At 41.2% G+C, this 13,834-nt stretch overlaps 1 protein-coding gene across 3 annotated transcripts in view; it reads left to right on the forward strand.

Moving 5' to 3' along the window:
* XYLT1 (xylosyltransferase 1) overlaps positions 1-13,834 on the forward strand; it is a 210,506-nt gene that overhangs the window by 27,408 nt on the left and 169,264 nt on the right. The gene's annotated exons all lie outside the window — the stretch shown is intronic.

The following is a 13,834-nucleotide window of genomic DNA, read 5'->3' on the forward strand; positions in this document are numbered from 1 at the left end:
GAGCATCTCTGCTGTTTTTATTGACAGGGATGAACCAACATTATGTATGAAAAGCAAACAGTATATTTTTTTTTTTCTCTCGTCTGTTGCCTCCAGATGATTTTCTGTTGAAATGTGATGCTAGACAGTAAAGAGATTTAAAGCAGAGACTGCTCCTAAGCTGAGCTTTGGGATTTTGGGGGTACATATGTGGAATCCGGTTCTTATGGGTGCCAACTACCTACAGTTTTTAGGAACTTCAGTAAAGACTGAAGATCTCTGGCACCATCCAGAGGGCATTTTGCGCTTTTTAGTCAGGTCCCAGGTGGATATTTGTTGACACCTGTAATTTTGAAGAGTCTGTGACAGTTAGGCATACGAATACCATTAGTTTTGAGTGAAGTTGGCTCTGTTTGAGAATCTCAACTGTGTGTCCTTCAGCGCTAACATTGGGATCACCAGTTGCTTCTCACTTATGCCATGTTGGGTTCCCCTAGTTTCTTGCATGCGTTTTCCCCCTTAGTAGCCTGCCAGCATTATCTGCAAGAAGTGTTATTGTTCCATTGTACATTTAAACTTAAAAAAAAAAAAAAAAAAGAAAAAATCTGTTGTAGTCCATGTTACTCAGAAAATGCTGGATCTGGGGTTAACACCTGATTTACCTGACATAGGTTTGGGATAGGTGTAAGTCTTGTAACCTCCTGGGTTGTGTGCTGCCTGTGGCAAGGCTCGGGTGTGAACACTGGCCAGCCACCCTCCGGCTGTTGTGAAGTGCTCTATGGGCATGCATTAAGAAACGCCATCAGATGCTGCAAGCGTGGCTGTGGTTTTTCAAACAGATGTTTGAGACACACATAGTTACCTCTGGAGTGAATATCAATTACAGAAAGCTGGGGCTGCTAGACATTTGACAGGTAGTAGTGGTATAACTTGGTTCATTTCCACAATGCTGTTCTAATAGGATGCAGCTTACTAAGGCAGAGAGCATGGGCTGGCTGAAACCAACGTTGATTAATACAGTGAAATTTCCACCCAACTGTAGGTAGGAATTAAGTTAATTTATTACTAACTTTTATCCCCCTACAGTTATGATGTAATAGGCCAATGTGGAGTTATGTTTATATTCATTTCAGGTGACGTCCCTTTAAGGTAAAACCATATTACGTGATTTTGAAAAAGAAGATAAATGCAGAGATTATCACAAAAGTAATTTTCATCATTTCAGTTGCTGTGTTGTAGACTACGGATTGCAACTTGAGAAGAAAACGGGGTTGCAACCTTTTTTGAAATGCTGTCACACCTGTTTTTGTGGTAAGCCTTTGAACTTTGAAAGGAAGAGAGCCCTCAGGTGAAGGAGGTACCTCTTCTTTGTCCCATGATATTTTGCTGAGGTTGGGCTGTAGTATGAATTTGAAATATCTCAAATTTTTGCCATTAATTTGTTTTAGATTGGATTAGGTTAGAGTAATCCACTTCATAATAATGCTGGAAATCTGGTAAAATGACAGATCATGATTTGATTGTTTTGTTTTTTTTTTTTTAATTTTATTTTTCCTTCCCTTCCTTTCAAGAGAGTGTATAACAAACAGCAGCAGTAGCAGCAGCAAATACTTCAGAGATTGCAAGAGCAGTAAGACTTTTCTTTGCTTCATTGCATTTGAAGCTTGCAGTAAACACTGTAGCAAAATTAAGACTCCTGCTTTTCTTTGACCTCGGTACAAGTGTAATGCCTTGTAAATGTGCATGCGTATGTTGCCACATCTGATGAGGAAACTCCTGCGGAAAGGTACGCCTGAGGCCTCACAAAGGATTGGTGGCAGATCTAGAATACGAAATCAAGATCTCTTGACTACCTGAGTCTGCTCTCATTTGTCTGGATCCATGCTTTCTTTTCATCAAAGACAACGTATATCTCTCCATGCCATCCACAGATAACATTGCCTTTAGCCATTGCAGGAAGACTCAGCAGTTTTGAAAAATTCCCAGTTATTCACCAAGGGACTGAAAAGTGTGTTGGAGCTGCTGGCTGGCTGTTAAAATTGTGATGCGAGGGTGTGGCCAAGTGTTGGAGGGAATGCTGTCAGCAACTGATTTTGTGTGTGTGTGCATGCATCATTCATCTTAAGCAAAACTGAGTCTTTTATTTTCTGTGTTGCCATGCCTTGTGTCCCAGCCTGGCTGTGATCAGTGCGGTGGGGAGGCAGCCCTCGCCCATTGCTCGAGGTCTCCCACAGGAGAGTCTGCTGCGTACGGCTGCAGAGAGGAACAAACCTGTTCTATAGGAGCAACTCAATTACTCATGTTTTAACTCATCACCTAAACGCTATTGGCTTAACCCTCCCCCCTCTTTTTTTTTAAATAAGCAGACTAAATCTGAAAGTGGAAGTGCGACTTTAATGCCTGAAGTGATAAGATTATTGCAATAAGGATTTTTCGTTTCACTCAAATCACAACTGGCCGTGGTTTGCAAAGCGGGCATAAATTAAGCTCTGTGGACAGTGCTGTGTCACATCCCTGACATAAATGGGTATGTCAGACAAAAATATTTACGTACACCCTGCAAAAATCCCAAACAAGTCCTCTCCTGGTAAGTGCTCTGTGTAGGTTGGCTTAAGTTATTAATAAAATTGCTTATCCTTGTTATATTTACTGATACGTAGGCAGGCAATCGGTATAATTTCGTGAGCTACACAATCTAAACTGTTCTTGGCTGCAAGTTTTAATGGCAGTGTATAAAAGTTTTTAAGGAGCGTCAGTATGACCTCGAGCTGGCTTCCTGGTTAAGATGGCCGTGGTATGCTGGTCCGTCTGTGACAAGTGGGACCCCTGGCTTCCAGCTGTTGGCTGTTGTTGGGAGGGTATGAATAAGAACACGTTAATTGATAGCCTGTGAGTAATCAACTTAGCCCTGTTATTTTTGTATGAAGCAGACTAAAGAGCATTTCCGTTACATATTAAAGTGTAGGAGGGCTTTGCTGCTTTTTAGCTGGAGATCCTTTTCACCAGTTTTTACTTTCAGAATACTCCATGGTGGCATGCCTCAGACTTCTGCCCTTTCTGATATTCACACCCAACAGTTAAAAAGACTTGTAAATTATGTTGCATGCCTAATATCACTATTTTTCTCTTTTGCATCTGATTAAACATTTTAAGCACTAAACCAAGCAGGATGGGGTAACTCTTGGTCTGCTGAGTAGACTGGGTTTGGCCTCGGTCCCTTTGGGAGCTGAGCAGCAGAGCAGTGCGGAGTGCCTCTCCTCGCCTCACCGCACTGCGTGCCTCCTGCATTGGTGCAGGTTGCTTCCCCTCGTGTCCGTCTCCCTGCACCGCTCGGGAGCTGCTGTGGCTGCTTCGTGACTATGGTTCTACGTGCCTTCCACTGTTTTTCACAACTTGTTCTTGTTGCAAAGCTTGGCCCGAGTTTTGAGCTGCTGTGAGGTTGCTTCTTTGCTTGGTTGGGTTTTTTGCAAGACAGTCCTGTTTCTGGGCTCATCTGCAATCATATGCTGGAAGTACATTTTTACTTTGTGGCTGCATGTAAGAATATGAAATCGAATGTCGGGATACGTGGCTGGGAGAGAGACCAACAGTGAGAATGAGGCAGGTTCCTGTGCTGTGGGGAGGGAAGCAGCAAAAAAGTGTGGTGCCCACTTGAACATTTTTTCCCTGGAAAAATCTTTTTTCCCCACCAACCTTGGAAGTGGTGTCCTCTAGCGAGCGTTGTGTTATCCAGATGATGGAGCTTTGTTTATTTTGCAGCATGAACAGAGATTTATGGTTGCTTTACCTAGAAATTAAATAGTACTGCTATTGAACTTCCTTTCTGCAAACAAAATGTTTATTACAGGTCTTGAAACCTGCACTTAAACGTTTACATTTATAAACTTTGAACTTAGCTTGGTATCTAGGTGAGATACGTTGAGATATAACCATGCTATTTGTTCGCAATTGAGAATGTCAGTTATGTAAATAATTAGCAGAATAAAAAAGCCAAACCAAAAACCAGGTTTGTCAAATGTATTTGCTACTATGAATCCATTATCTGGGTGAAATTGTAGCGCTGTCTGATGTCAGCTCAGACATACTTAAATATACTGTCATGCAAAATTTTAGGTCTTGTATATGTTGAATATGTGTCTATTTCATATTGTGAACTTGAATGGGCTTGGCTGTTTGTGTCTGTGAGTACTTGGAAAACACCATGCAGTGTCTTATGGTTACACTAAAACTGTTCGTGGCCTCCTAAAAACTAAAAAGCAAATACCTGGTTGTTTCACGATGCACAGCCAAAAGAGAAAAGTTTTGGCTAGTATTTTTCAAGAACTATAGACAAAGTGGTGTGTAAACATAGTGAGGCAATGTGGCAGATCTTCAGCTGGTGTCTGGGGTGTAGCTCTGTCTCAGCTGTATTTTGAGCAGCTGAAGATTGGATCTCTGTATAACTGCTAATTTCAAGAGTCAGTCCCAGGTTTCTTCGCCCAACAGGCGTTACTGCGTGGGGTTCAGTGAAGTAATTTTTTGTCCAAGAAAAAGAAGAGTGAGGCCCCGTAACTTTCGTAACTGCTTTATTTAAAACCTCATAATCATTATTCATTTAATTTGGCCAACACGCTTTTTAATAATCCCAAGTGTTAACATGTCACTCGGCTCTTGCAGGTGAGTGCAGTTTGACAAGGAGCCCTCTCTCTCTGCCCCTGCTTCCCTGGGACGCTGCCTGAGCGCGGTCTGCGCGTTGGCAGGCACGCTCAATGGGCTTCTTTCACCAAAGTGTAAAACTTGGCTGTAAGGCAGCTTTGGAAAGACACACTGCCTTGCTGTTGCACAAAGAAAATTGTTGCTCCTCAGGGAAATAACAAAGTTAGAGCTCTGGTGCCAAATGTTATAGGATGCCGGCACAGCGAGTGTTTCCATTCTGAGAGATCTCTGCCTTGCCATTAACAAGGACTGATTGTGCAGGAGGAAAGCATTTGCTTTGCCTTCAAGACCTGTGCAGCAGTGAGCAGAATTGCCATTAGAGTTTATTCATTGCCCAATACTTTTTTTTTTTTTTTTTTTTTTTGCTTTGACACCATCAGCTGGCATACTTGGCTTTGAATTGGAAGGAATTAGTTTGTAATAGATTTCTGTAAAGTGATATAATAATCTCCCTGTTCAGTAAATGCCTGATTTATATGGCATTGTTTTTATCCCAGGATGCACATGTGAAAGGAAAGAGCATCCTAATTGCTCCTACATCCCATGCAGTAAGAAAGTGGATTTTGGAGAAGTTAATGCTAAAAGCAAAGTTTAGCTAATGCTAAAAGCAAAGTTGCTGAGTAGTTAAAGGTATTTATGAACTGTTAAGCATTTTACAAAATACCCTTTTTTGGATCCTGATCAACTCATGTTATTGCATGTAGAGCTTTCTGTTAAAATTGCCTTTTTTTTTTTTTTTCTTTCATCAGAAATCAAGCTCAAGTCTTTCTTACTGCCTTAACAGAGTTTTTGAAGGCACAAAGGACCTGTTCTGGTGAATTCAGAGAAAAGTTTTCAAAGCTGTTGTGATGCAGAATAGGAAGGAAAATAATCCAGTCCATCGGAAGTTTTGTGAGAGCGTTGGTTAGAAAAGCATCACGGTGTATCTCCAGGCAGAAAGGGTGTGGACACCTTGAATGCTCAGTTACTACAGAGTAATGTTCTGAAATGGAGACTTCTATACCTTTGTATATAGACAGAGCGAAGGATAGGAACTTCCTGGTGGTAAAGAGGCATTTTGGGTTTACTGGCAGTAGTGCTGCAGCACATCAGCATACGCGTTCGAGCGTTCAGGAAGAATAATGCTTCCTTTCTTCTGCAGTGCCTTTCTCCCCCCACTCTTGCTGAAGCACATTTCAGTGAAGTACTCATCAATTACATGTTTCAAACCTTACTTTGTGGTATTTTTTTCTCCTCATCAGTGATGTTTTCTCATCCTGCCCAGTTATGTGCAGATCTGTGCTGTAATTGGCAAGTAAAACTTAGTGAGTTCTATAGTAACTTATGTTATCAGCTCAGAAAGGAACTTGTGATCAAATTACTGGCAGGTGTTAGTTGCTAGAATTGTACCCAGGATTAATGGAGATCATTAACTTAGCAGATCTTACAACTGCAGTGTCTGTTTTAGAAAAAGTATAGAAATTGGAAAATAGAGGTACTTTACATTTTCTAGCAGCACCTGAGAGAACCACACATTAAATCCAATACAAAATGGAGCAACTTTATTGTCTGAGTTAAGTCTGCTCATACTAGCTTTGACCAAAATATTTTACAATATATCAGTGTTACGAACTATAGCAGAGTTTATAGACTGTAGTGTCCAGCACTCCACTCGAATGTTTTTTGTTGTGTTTAATGACTCACTTTGACTCTTCTGTAGAGCATGTTTTGCATTAGTAGATCTATCGTATGTGTATCCCAGCCTGCAAACAAAAAGGGCTATACTTTCATACCCTAGCAGAGAATTTTCCAGGATCATGCGGGAGTGTTTTCCATTTCTTTACCCCCCCCCCCCTTTTTTTTTTGGCTCTCATGACATGAATTTGCCCTTTTTTGCCTCCATTTCCAAGGTACAACAGTTTATACGTACTTCGTTTTAAAATTTCCCTCTTTCGCAAATGACCTGCCTGCTATGGGTGAAGAAACCGTAATAAAAGGACTTATCCCCTTGGTAAACCACTCCGTGTCTATTCGTTTATGGAGTGGGAGTAACTCAGTGACTTTTCAGGTGTACACACACACCCTTTCCATCTCCCATCCTTAAATCCAACTCTGGATGTTTCGTTACTTCCAGAAAACTGCAGCCAGGATGAGCCAGACCACCCTGGCCTCTGCTTCTATCCTCCTGAGGTCTGTCTGCAGATTTTAGGTCTTAATTACAGTACTTAGAGTCATCTCACTTTAACATTGCAAGTCCTTCTTTTTAGGATTTTTATATATTACTTTTTCTCATCTAGCAATCAGAGGCTCATTTCCTGGCTTCCTTTTTTGGAAATGAGTTGTCTTTTTTAGCTGAACTTGAGGATAAGGCCCATGCATTACTATTTAAAGATCCTGCTTAATACGTTAAAGAAGGTCCTGGGGTTTCTTAACCTTCAGTCCATTAAAACAGCTCTAAAGGTCTGTGCATTAATTACATTTCTGCTTAGCTTAGTACAATGGTAATTCTTGCTTACTGAGAAAGCCCTGACTTCAGACAGCATGCATTTCAGGTGCCTGGGACAGGTTTTCTCCTGGTCATTAAGGAACAAATGAATTCAGAGTATGTGTTTGGTTCTTTCAAAGACATCTGTTTAAAAAAGCCAATGACTGCTATTCTACTACTATTCTGATGATCCTTTCTTCCTTCTTTAAAAACACCTCCCCCCCCCCCCCCCCCCCCCCCCGGAAAAGTCAGATCTGGTGACTTGCTCTATTTTGTCCAAATTAAAACCATACCCAGCTCAGCCAGTCAAATTCTTGGCTGGTCTGGCATGAGCAGTGTTAGGTCATATTAAAGTAGACTTACGGTTTACTTCCCTTAAAATTTGCAGCTTCTTTTCAATCAAAATAGTAAGAATGTGTTAAATGTTTTCTTAAGGAAAAAAAGTGTACTAGTAGTCTCTTCAAAACAAGAAAAGCCATCGCCTTAATAAAGAACTGAACACCCACAGATTTTGCTGTGGAAATTTTGTATTTTAAGTAATTCAGTAGAAAAAACTTTCTTGTTATCTCTGTAAAAATATAATTACTCTAGGTGTGAAATAATGTTGAAAAACTGCATTATTTTTCAAGTATAGGAATCTTGTCATTTATAGTTTGAGAGGAGTTTGGTATACATTGCCTTTACTTAAAGGAACTGTTGCTCACGGAAGCTACCAACAGAATGAGTTGGGGTATGTTTCCTCTCAGATAAAACTGAATTTCCTATCTGCAGCCTGGCAGTCACCTGTCAGTTGCAGAATAGTTAGAATGAGAAACACCTTCCTTTGATTTTTATTATTTCTTTTCTGAACACTTGCTTCTTGGATAATATTGCCATTAGCAATGTAATGTTCAGTAAATTATCTGCCTCTGACAGAACAACGGTGTTTGTTTATGCTTGAAGACATGTGATGGTATCTTCAAGAAAAGAGATGTTGTATGTGTAGCAATTTTGATTTTTTTTTTTTTTTTTTTTTTTTTTTTGCTAAGCCTGGATAATCAGTCTGCACTCATCTCCGAAAGTGCTGGGTTTGTTCCAGCAAGTAGGAGACTTTTCCTTATGCTTGGGTGAGAACCTGCCTGCAACATCCCATTAGTTTACCGTTTCCATGTTGGTTTACTTTAATGTGTCATGCCAGAAACTGAAGTATGTACTCCTCAATTTTATTTAGGAAGAAAAAAAGAATAAAAAGTGATAACTTCCCCCGATCCAGGCTGCCAGGGAAATGTCAGGGTTGTGTTCAGACTCCTCCCAGTTAGCTTCATTTGTGTTTTAAAAGCAATTTATAGTTCCCAGGACAGTAAAAAACCCCTGCATTTTTCTCTGTGCATGTCCCACAACAGTTATGTGCAGTGCTTGGACAGTGAAGATTTCGCATGATACCTGAGAACAAATTGTTGTGTGTGTAGGTATAGAGCAGCCCCTGAGACAGGAGTCATCGTAATCATAACTCACCTAGTCCTTTTAATCCTTACTTTCTTGTAGCTCCTAGCCTTTCAAAAACAAAAATCAAACTGTAGGAATAACCCCAATGACACTGAAATTCAGCCCAGAAAAGGGAGAAATGTGAGAGACACAGCATGAAGCGCACTGGGAAGTTTGCACTCGCTTGCCTGTTCTGTGGAAGGTGCTCAAATACAGATGAGTGTCAGCAGAAATCTTCTTTGATAGCCTTACATGATGATTTCCTGCTTCCAGGAAATAAAATATAGGTGTTAGCTTTTTTCTTTGTGTTTTGTCCAGAGGGCTGGCAGTCCAGGTAGCACAGTCAGTTATTTCTTTTCACCTGTTATGTGTCAGAAAGAAGGGCACGCTTGTGTATTAGCCTCTTCTCCCATTAAAAGTAATGCTTGGTCTGGAGTTTGTGGAATATCAGTCTATGAAATTCTGTCCTCTGGGAGTTTGGGATGAACTGGCTTCATCCATCCTGCCTTTTGTTCTAGTACGAGTTTTTCAGTGCGGCTAAGATGGGAACTTGGGGATGCTGGGAAACACTTGAAACATGTGTAAGTTGTTCTGGCTGTACTGTCATATTTTTCATTTCCACCGTAGTAATTCACTGTCGCAGATACCAGCACTGACTTGCAGGCAGAAAGCGTACAGGGCCCGTTTTTGTGGCCAAAGGCATACTGAGTGCCAGAGAAGTGAGGGCTCTGTGCCTTAATGTTCAGTGATACCATCTCAGCGGATTTCTTGGCTATGAAGGAGTTCCTCTCTGAAACAATGATGTGCTGTCTGCATCCCCTCCGTCTGCATGCTGTTATGAATGACATGTGTTTTCTTCCACAAATTGAAAGGAAGTTATAGTTTCACAAGAACCTACTTGCCTTTCATTCCATGAGGAAGAAGATGGAATTTTTTTTGTTTTGGTGTTTTCTTTACTGGATCAGCAATTATATCATAAAAAGGATACGGCTGCAGCGATTAAGATGAATTAGCCAAAACGTTTATCAGGCTACTGAAGCCATGAAATCATACAATTAGTGGTGAAGTGGTAACAGCAAGTTGGCCTTTCATCTCGATACTGTACAGATTTTTCATTCAGAGAAGTAGAATAGAGAGTCAAATTCTTGAACGTAGGTATAACTCTACAACAAAAACCTTGAGTGACCAGTGTATTTGTAAAGGTATATATTTGCACAAGTACATTTTCAAAACTGAGAAATGCTGTGGGTGGTGGAATACTGCTGTTCACTTTCAGAGGTGATTACGGAAACTGTTAGCCTGCACGCTGCACAGTTATAATTGTATGGGCAAACGAGCGCTGTCCAGGCTCGGTAAATTACTGCTAGAGCGCTCAGCCCAAGACAGACTTATAAGGAGCTTTTTCCTGTGGGATGTTCTGCTTACACTGTGTTTGTATTATTCTGCAAAGATACAGCCCTTAAAAATGCAGTCAAGTCAGTAGGAGACCAAAGAGAAATAGGTTCAATTCCAAATAGAAATCTAAAGCCGGTTTTAAATGCTTCTGCTCCATCGATGTCGGGCTATTGCTTGTAACGTGTGTTATGCGAGAGCTTTGCATCCTAAAGCAGGGCCCTATGGGGTTTGATTACTGTAGTTTCAGGCCAAAGGCTGGGCCCTTACGGCTAAATTAAATGCTCGTTTTTGTACCAGACATGACTCTGTTACATGGAGGTAATATGCCTCTGTGTCAAAATATCTTGATATCCTCATGGCATGTCTTCTGCTCTCAGCATAACCTGAGAATATTCTGGTTCTGATCTACTTAAGCAGCTATTATATTTATTTAGATGTGCTATTATGGGATTTACAGAGAGGCTGTATTAGCCCATAAATTCAGCCTTCAGCCTCCCCCAGACAAGATACTACGGAGGAAGACCTTTCAGCACTGGATCCTGGATGCAACGATAACGTACTTGTTTATATGGTTTCTCAGGCTGCATTCAGAGATGCTAAAAGTGTAGACAGATCTCAAATGATGATTTAATTGTTTACAAGTGATTGTTTTCTGCAGCATACAAAAGAGATGAACTAATCCCAAAAGGCTTTTTGATATAACTTGAACAGATGATTTCCTGACATTGTTATATATCCTGGTTTAAGGCGATGAATAATTAGCTATTTAAGTTTAAAAAAAAAAATACCTTGAGAACTAGATGTCAGCTGAAAAGCTGTCAGTAAATTTGGAACAGCTTTGCATGTCAAGTTGATTATAGCAATGAATAAAAGGAATTAAGAGGAAAATGAACCATGCAGTGTGCATTTTTAACTTCAGTCTCCCCACAGTTTCTCCCATCTCATTCTCCAGATTCCTAGGGTGCTTGTGATATTATCAAGCTGTGGAGTTCCCTTTCACAAAATCCTTTACTGCGGGCAACTCTTTCTTGCTATTTACTCCACTTCATCAATGTGCAGTCACTTGAAACTTTACATTCAAGGATTTCCCCCCTCCAGACCCAAGTGCCATTAATAGCATCTTTTGTCTGACTTCCTGAAATATGGAAAGCCACTTACTGCACAGCTGCAGTTCCAGGCGACTGCCTGGGACCAGGCAGCTCAGCTGAGGGCAGCGGGTTCTCCTCTCCTGCACATCTAGCAAGCTGCCATCTTTATCCTCTGGTAACAGAGGTTATTTTGTGTTTTCCAGAGTGGATCGGATGGGGATATTCTTTGTGCAGTTAGTAACAGAGTAGTTGCTAGGTCTGAGCTGAACAGTTTGCAAGCTTAGTGGGATGGTACTAAGTGAATTGCAGTCAACAGTTTTGGAGCCTTTTTAACAAAAGCATTACGTTGGTTTTGAAGGTCTGAAGCCTGCATGTGGCTGTGCATAAAAGGGCACCATGGACATAGAAGCCAATCAGGGTCTTAAAAATCGGGTTCATTTAAGCAGGTGGGACTGAATTAATGTTCTTTGAATTTTCACCTTGAAAATGAAATTGTGCATCTGTATTAAAGTTAGGAATTTAGATGGGCTGAATCTCCTGACACCTACATGTGTGGAAGCAGCACTGACTGCAGTGCGGTGAATGGAGATGCTTTGGCAGGAATTGCGAGACTCTCTATTCGTGTTCTTACATGGGCAGTCATCACTGTGGCATCTGAAAGCCAGTGCAAAGTGGAGCTGCTGTGGGGCCATCTCGTGTCTAGATGGCAATTGCTGTTTGCCAACGCAGAATACCTAATACCTGTCTCGATATGCTGAAGTGGCGGGCTTTGCCTTTCTGCCATCGTCACAACTGTAATGAGCCAAAGAAGTGCTGGAAACCTGTTCCAGAAGTGAGAGGGAGGTTCCCCTGGCAGAGGCAGCTGTGCTGTTTATGAAAAGGTGGGTTATAGAAAACAGATTGCAGATGGTCTGACAGCAGTGATGCACAGAAGAAAGGTGGGGGGAAGGAAAAGAAGGAAAACCTGGAAATCAAGGATGGGGATGAGAGTTCCTTCGCTGACTGCTTCCCCATTCAGACAGTGAGCAGCAGTGAAGTTGCTTTCCACTGGGTATTACTGCAACCCTTTCTTTTGCCTGTGCCTGTTTCTTGCCATACCATTTAAATGCGTGATGTGGAACAAGGCTTGTTCAAGAATGCTTTAAAATCGTTGGAATTGGGCATTAATAAACCACGTGTCCCATTTTAGTCCAGCCATGTTGGCTTCAGCTGGTCAGCTGATCACGTGGGCGTGTTCCACGTATGTTGAAAATAGGTGATCATTTTGGGCTGCAGTAATTTTAGCACTGATGCAGTGTAAATACACTAGCAGTGTATACCCATATAGCGGTATCAGTGTGGTGTATACTAGTATAGTGATACAAAACCAAACTCCTACAGTGTATTACTAAGTACTTGGCTGTTTATGAGAGGCTTAATGGCATCACATGAATGGATTGGTAGCTAAATGAAGGATTGACTAAGCTAATCTCTGTGAGAATCCTCTTTAATGAGTTAATGAGGTGTTCTTATGGGCTCCCTGCACACACAGATGCTAATGAGAGTTTTTCCAGCTTACCAAGTGATGAAACTTGGATCTGCATCCAGGCTGATAATAAAAATGATGGATAGGTTCTGTTATTTGGGAAAAATATGTTTTAGTTCTGGCATAAAAACTACAGAAGGGAGCCAAAACTGCTGTTCTACCTGCATATTCTTTATCTTTTCCTGTAGCATATTGGTTAAACTCAAAGCCTGGTGCTAAGCCTTCAAAGTCTGAAAATCAGCAGCTGTACTTAAGAAATTTATTTATCTATTTCACCCTTTAAAGATCAGCATTACCAAATTCTGTATTCAAAAATTTCCCAGGAAGACCCAGGGGTTTTTTTGTTGTGTTTTTGTTTGTTTGTTTGTTTGTTTTTTGTGTGTGTGGGTTTTTTGTGTTTTTTTTTTTTTTTCCCCCCTCTCTTAAAGATTGGAATGTAGTAGGTTTATGCAGAGGAAGTGTCTGGTCCTAGATTGATTTATCAGGGATGTTACTCCATAAAAGCACAATTTTTTAAGCTATACCAGGGAAATGGGGAAGAAAAATCTTGGTAGGATTTAGAGCATTGTGTTATTTTTAGTGGTGGGACTGTTTGTTTTCTGACTGTGCCTGAGCGCGGGAGGTCTCACCCTTCCTCCTGTCAGTGGACTTCTGCATACCTGACATCTGCCAAGGGCTGCATTTCTGTGGTGGATCTCATTTGACTCTCAGGAAAGAGAGAAAGTTATGTTTATTTACAGGGTGGCCAGTGGTGGCGGAGGAGATGCTGCAGACCCAGATGCTCACAGCCTGGGTCTGTGAGAGGGGCGAGGGGTATGGATGACGAGCGGCTGTGGCCGGAGCGTGTCTGATCTGCCCGCCAAGGATCCGGGGGCAGTATCCTGATGCTGGACGTGTCCCCTTCACCTTAGGGCAGGCTTGTGTCCATCAGACACAATCTGCCTTTAATGCAATCTTCAGATTTCGTTAGCGTGCTCTTTAATCCTTGTTCCAGGTCATTAATGAATTTGTTCAATACGACCTCCCCTCAGCTCAGTACAGTGCCATTTATCATTATAATTTGTTTACAGTCCTGCAGCCAGTTCTCAATTCCAGTGCTGTGCACTGGTCCTTCCCAAGTCTTTTTGAATTAATTTTTCAATTAGGATTTTGTGAGACACAGTATCAGATGTTGTCCTAAAATCCAAAAAATATGACCTCCTCTATGTTCCTTTAATCCACTCT

Source organism: Nipponia nippon, unplaced genomic scaffold, assembly GCF_047370975.1.
Source record: "Nipponia nippon isolate SJK-2023a ecotype South Korea unplaced genomic scaffold, ASM4737097v1 scaffold_5, whole genome shotgun sequence".
Classification (NCBI taxonomy): Eukaryota; Metazoa; Chordata; class Aves; order Pelecaniformes; family Threskiornithidae; genus Nipponia; species Nipponia nippon.